Raw genomic sequence first — 6,899 nt, 5'->3', positions numbered from 1 at the left:
TACCAGATAGCTGAGACAACAGCCAGATATGGACTTGTAAGGCTGTGGCAAAGAATGGGTTTGAACTTCCCTTTTTATAGCAAGAAGCAACAAGCATTTAGTAATAGCAAAGGATTCTTCACAATCTCATGGTAAAACTGGGATGCAAATTGAATCTTTTACAACGCCCATTAAGAGAGTATACTTCCTGCCTGGCCAATCAGTGTTTATTTAAAACATGATTGACAGAATACAGACAATTTTCCCACACCAATATTTAGTCACACACATTTTTTAATATTTCTTTTTTCTTAAAAAGTATTTGATGATTCATGCTTACTTAGTTTAAGAACTTGGGTCTGACAGGTAACCATAAAAATTATGCATTTACAATATATAGTAATCATGGTTTACTACATGGATATTGCCTAATGATTAAATTCATCTGATGCATTGCCTCACATACTATTCTTGTAGGGAGTGACAGGCCCAAAAGGAACCCCGGAAATGGCTTTATGTGGTGCCTATTAATATACCACATGCATGCGGGCCTCCAGGTTCTCCAATATCACAACCTCCTGTGACTCTTCTTAGCTTTTCTCACCCTATGCCACTCTAAACTTCTCCAGCTCATGAACTTCATGCCTGCTCGCACCCCCCTGCCTTCTCATTCCTGTAGGACTCTAAAAGTTAAGCCATGTGATCTCTGGGTCATCCTATTTTTGTCTTCCTGTCTTTGTTCTCCTCTTTTGCCCCCTCCACCTTCATGACCCAGTTCAGTCTGATGGCCCTGTTTTTCTCCCTGCTCTGGATTCTTCTAGATGCTTCTGGTTGTTCTTTTCCTCATATCTGTTAGGAATATTTCTTAGGATGATGCAAATTATTCCAATCAGACCAAATTAGACCTAATAAATGATGCCCGGATGCCAGTGTTTAATGCAATGCTCCTGGGTGGCACAGGAGAAGCATGGAGAGGAAAAAGAGGAAAGGTGACCACGCAAACATGGAGACCACATGTTTATTCTCTGGGAGACAGCCTAAATAGACTGTGGGAGTGTCCCTGACCCTCCCTAGGGAGGCATTCCCAGAGGTGGAGTCCAGACTAAGGCATCTACCAGGGGTGGGGGCTTGAAATGGATGACGGGGCTGGGGTGACGTTTCCAGCCAAACAATATCTACAAAAAAAGAAAAAACCATTTCTCTCCAATCCACCCAATAAAGTGGTCATGTCCTCAATTTATACAGTTAGAACATTTAAAATCCTCATAGAAATGTTTACCTATGAAGCAAACTACAAATAGACAGAAATACTTCATCTAAATACCCCGAACCTTCTGACCTTGTCAGCTGAGGTATGTGATGGGCCAGTCTCTTAGTTGCCAGCCTGGCAACAACCCTCATACTCTTGGCTTCTACACACCTATTATAAAAAGCACTTGTGAGTGAGGTCATAAAGAAATGCTAGGTTAATTTCCACTAACATGATATCCTCTGCAGCCATCCATATTGTTGTAAACAACATGATTTTCTTCCCTTTTGAAGAGTGTACACTCGAAACTATAAGAACGAAATGCTGCGATAGACCAGACTTCTGTTGGGCCCAGGTCTGCAACAGTCCTTCCCCTCTCACAGACAGGGCAGATACCTGCTGAGTACGTGAGTTTTTAATGACTTCCATGCGAAGGGATTCTCACCTTGGGGAAATGAACTTACATCAAAGAGGTCTTGTTGGCCCCCCTTCCTGCTCTCCATCCATTGATCTGCCTCCTACCTGGGAATTAGACAGCATGGCTGCAGGTTCCTACCATGAAAACACTCCCTCCTTAGAGAGCTATAGAAATGAACTCCCTCTTCCTGCAAATGGGCCTCTGATTCCTCTCTTCAGAGACACGCCCATGCTGTCTTTCTCCATCACAGGGACCTGAACTCTTCAGAGCCCTCAACACACTATTGTCTGTCTGTACGTGGCATTAATAACTCTTCTAAGAAAATCCTTATCTTCAACAATCCTTCTCAGTGTCCTCTTGAGCCCTATCAGAGTCCTTAGGCACAGACCAGCTTTTCTTCACTCCTATGCAGGACTTTGAGAGGGACATATTTTGTATCCTAGGTGACTAAAGGAGAAATAAACATGGTGTGTCTCTGAGTTTAATCGAGGTCTTTTCTCTCATCTCAGATAAAATGAACTAAGGTAGGATGCAGGAAGCTCACAGCCACACAAAACTTCCAAGGTGTCAGTGACTTCCAGGTTCTTTATCTGCATACTCAAAGAATGAATTGATAGACAGCGAAGGAATCAATATTATAGATTCGTAGGTGTAGAGAGCCACACTTGACGGCAATGTAGAGAGCTGCATGGAGCCACCTGATGGTACTGGCTCCCGCCCTCCGCGATCCCGAAAGCAAGTGCTCTTTATGATAATCAACTCCTATGGCTAAGGCCTGACCTATGCTATGATCATACAATGATTATCGGCTGCCTGCATATGTGTGAGCCTATGGGCAGTGCCCACCTGGCAGGTCGGAGTTGGCAGCCCATGCCTACTTAAGGGCTGGGAGAGGTTTGCTCACAGAGAAAGGGGAAGAGAGAGAGAAGTGTAAAAAGTCCTGGAATAAAACTGCAGTGACAAGGGCTCCGGTGGTCGCGTCATCCTTGCGGGACGAGGGTGGCTGTGACACGTAGGTAGGAGCTGGTACAGTTGGAGCAGGTCCCTGGGGAATGAGTGCCATTGGAATTAGTAATACTTTACTGGATGGAGACAGGGAGGGCATGAACAGTCGGCCCTGTTCCCACTCACAGTGTCTATGTAAATCTGCATATCAGTTGTGTCTTTATGTGTTGATCCTAGGAGAGGGTATTCTTACAGAGGAAGAAAATGAAAAACCAGACATCACTCCCCCACCTACTGGCATCCCTGGTCTCTGCATGGGGCAGAATCAAAGATTTTCTTGGTTAAACTCTTCTGGCATCTCTGGTCTCTTATAGGGATGAAGCTGCTGATAGGGCCAAGGGTACTTACAACTTTTAGCCCAGGATGGGTACTATTAATTTTGGGGGTCCTCTACTCTAAACTTCCTGGATCTCTCCTGTCACCTGGGTTCCCTGCCCCTTTAAGAGAGAAGCTCTGCTCATTCTTAGTCTCTCTGCCAACTGAATCGAGACTACCTCCTCTGGCCTCTTTCTCTCTCTCTCTCTCTCTCTCTCTCTCTCTCTCTCTCTCTCTCTCTCTCTCTCTCCCTCTCTCTCTCCCTCTCCCTACTGTTCTTCTGAAGAGGCAGATTTCTTTCTCTCTACCCCTTCCCTTTTTCTCTCTCCTCTTCTTCCCTCTCTCTGTTCCTCTCTTTCTTCCTGTTTCTGTCTCTTTTTCATATACCCACCATAACCTTATACCCTCCAAACACTCACTAAATAAACTCTCCATACCCAAACTTTCTCTACATGGTGTATCTCTCTGTCTCTTTCCTTCTGAGGTTCCTTGGTCACCATTGGACCTGCCAGGGTCACCTGTGCCATAATTCACAACACTGTTCTCACCAGCCGCATCCTCTGGTAACTTCTTGTAAGAGTTTCAGAGCCCTGAGGGTTCAGGAGGGGCTCTGGGTTGGCATCTACTTTTGAATTATTAGGGGAGACACTAACAAATAGAAAGACAGGATGGACTAGGCAAAGCAAGGGTCCATTCAAACAGACTTTAGAGAGAAGCAGAAGGCTCAGGACATGTGGTTGACAACACTATGCACAAGCAGTCAGGTTATTCTCTGGCCCCTGAGTAGCAGTAGTAGGGACAAAGTTTCAGCCTCTTATTTATTGTGTGTCTGGCATAGAAGAGGATCCACTTGAAGTTCCTGATCACTTAGGAAAAACCTCCTTTGGGGACATGAGAAATAGAGTCACAGGCAAACTGTATTCATAGGGTGTCTGTCATTTCTCTATAGTAGTGGGACAGAGGAGAGAAGTGAGTGTGGCCTGAAGTAGTCCCAATCTTCCATTGTATTTGTAAGTGTCTGAGGCCCCCCATTATTTTCATACTGTCTGAATGATGTGCTTTCCCGCCAACAGTGAGCATGAGTTCCTGTTTTGACAGTTCTTGGTGACACCTGCTATGTCTCCTTTTCATGATAATCATGCTTGGAGTCCTGAGCAGTTGCCTTGCAGTAATGTGTCTGGTCTTTCCATTCACACTGGGGACCTTGTTGATCCTGTAATTTGCACCACGTTGCTGTAGGCTGTTGTGAAGAGGTGTTCAAGACTTGTGTCTATTTCTAATGAAAACATTCTCCTTTGCACCGAGGTAGTCTAGTGTTTTACGTGTTGGGAGCACCAATCCCATCACAGATTTGTGCTTTCTAAGGATTTTCTCATATCACATAGAGTGTCTCTTTAGTCTGTTGGCTAAGTCCTCTTCTGGGCAGGAACATCTTACCTTCTTAAAACTCAACTAGTCTGCTTTTGCTTTTCATTGTTGCCTCTGCTCTTGCCAGTCAAAGTAAATAAATAAATAAACAAAATTAAAAACTCAGCTCCAAGAGCTAACATGGCTGAGTTGATTCCAAACATGGCCAGAGAAGCTTCATATACCAGTAGAAGGAATCGAGCCTTCTCACCCCACTCCCAGCCCACATCTCCTATGCTTCATAGTCACAGTCAAAGATTGTTTATGTTTCACACTTCTCTTATCGTCTCAGATAACCAAAGGTTCTGTTTATAATGTTAATATTAGACCATGAACGACAAATTGCTTAATGAGTTGATGATAAAGATAGTGTCTGACAAAGAAATTGCAGAAGCCAAAGGGTCACAGTTGCAGCACAGTCTGGGGAAGGGTTACCTCAGCTGTTCCTCCCTCATATGGCACAGGCCTAGAGCCTGCAGAACAGGTTGGAGTCACAGTGAGCTGGCTATATCCCTCCAGGAGCAAATCTCAAACTTTCATCAATGTCACTCATGAATAGTATGTACAGCGTGGACCCACTGGCTAGAAACAATTCATCTCTGTGCCAACTTCCTGCTCCCATGGCAAGGCCTCAGCAAAATCTTCATGGTGACAGCTATTCAGATATGTGCTGGCCTGTAGTCACTGTGGGGAAACTGGCAGACCCTGCTGCAGAGACACCCTTCTAGGGACAATAAGAATGGTCAAAATACTTGGTGTAATATCAGGGATTCTCGCTCTTTGAAGTGTATCTCACACACATTTGTCTTTAGATTCATCCTACAAGCCCAAACGAGAGGTTTATATTCTCCCCTCATCTCAGAACAGAACCAATATTCTACTGCATGTCCCTGTTACAAACACTTCTTGGGGCAGGATGACCATTCTCCTGTCAGCTTTCCACCTGGGAACAGTCCTTGAAGAAACTCAGTCCCTGTTCTCCAGGAGACTGGCAAATCACTCTCCTCTCACATACCTTGGGCTCCCCAGAGCACTCTCTTCAGGGAGGACCACTGCTCTGCCATGTTTGTTTGTATATTTCCCCATGTTATGAGTGACCTGTCTCAGTCCCTTCACAGATGGCCCTCACAGCTCTCCATCACTGATGGGCTCTTCTTCCTCAACCACATCAGTTTGTTAGGCAAGAGTCCTTTTGAGTTGAGATTCTCTTATTCTTCATTTGCCTGAGCTGTGTTTGGAGCAATTCTCTTTCTCTACGCAATGAAGGGAGAACATGAGAGAACTGAGTCTCTATTGAATGAAGTCATCTGCCATTTCCAGCAGAACTGAAAAATCTTTTTCCTTTAGCAACACTTACCTACTGCTTGACCTCTCAGCTTCCCAACTATAAAGTGCAGATAAGCCCTGATGTCACTCTTACGGCAATGTGAGGATCACACCTATGAAGATAGTGCACAGTTTTCTCTGGCTGCCATCTGTTTCTCTCTGAGAGGACAGGTAGCACTTCATATAGAATATTTGCTTCCCGACAAGGTCTTGGAATGTTCCAGGCATCAGATGCAGGTCGTTCTACACATGAACAGTGGATGACAGCCCAGATGAAGACACCCAGCTCTGCCTTTTTTGCTGTGGGGTCTTTGGACTACCAGGAGTCCCTGATCCTGTGCTGAGGAGAGCAATCCAGACTGGTGAGTGTGTTTCCTCCCAGGGCGGATAGTCTGGGAAGGGAGCACAGGGCCACTCCAGCTCCTGCTGCAGGGGCTTCTTTGTTCCACATGATCCTGCCTCCCCCAAGCCTGCCCTATTGTCTGTGAGCTCCTTGGACCAGGAACAGTTCCTGCTCCTTCACTAAGGAGATCCACCCATAGAGTCAGTCACAGCAAAGATTGGACCAAGACGCCAAGACTCTCCTGGCTGCATTTGAAGGAAGAGATGGGCAGGCACCAAAGCTAGAATTCCTCCAACAACCTGAAAGGCAACATGACAACACCAGAATCCAGGGATCATTCAACAAGAAGACTTGAACACCCTATTCCAGAAGAAGAAGAAGAAGAAGAAGAAGAAGAAGAAGAAGAAGAAGAAGAAGAAGAAGAAGAAGAAGAAGAAGAAGAAGAAATTGACTTTATACATAATATTATGAAAATAATAGTGGACCTTAAACAGGATGTGAAAAACTGCTTTAAAGACATGGAAAAGACAAATAAAAAGGTAGAAGAAATAAATAAATCTCTCAAAGATTTACACGAGAACCAAGAAAGAGCAGTCAAACAGATAATGGAAACAGTTCAAGACTTGAAAAACAAAATGGAGGTAATGAAGAAAACACAAACTGAAGGAAGGCTGGATATGGAAAATCTGGGTAAATAAACAGGCACTACAGAGACAAGTATAACCAACAGAATACAAGAGCTAGAAGAAAGAATCTCAGATGCTGAAGATACTATAGAGGAAATAAATTCATTGATTAAAGAAAATAACAAATCCAACAAATTCTTAACACAAAACATCCAGGAAATCTGGGACACC

The sequence above is a fragment of the Microtus pennsylvanicus genome, chromosome 11, assembly GCF_037038515.1.
Source record: "Microtus pennsylvanicus isolate mMicPen1 chromosome 11, mMicPen1.hap1, whole genome shotgun sequence".
Lineage (NCBI taxonomy): Eukaryota > Metazoa > Chordata > Mammalia > Rodentia > Cricetidae > Microtus > Microtus pennsylvanicus.
Note: the sequence above shows the minus strand (reverse complement) of the source record.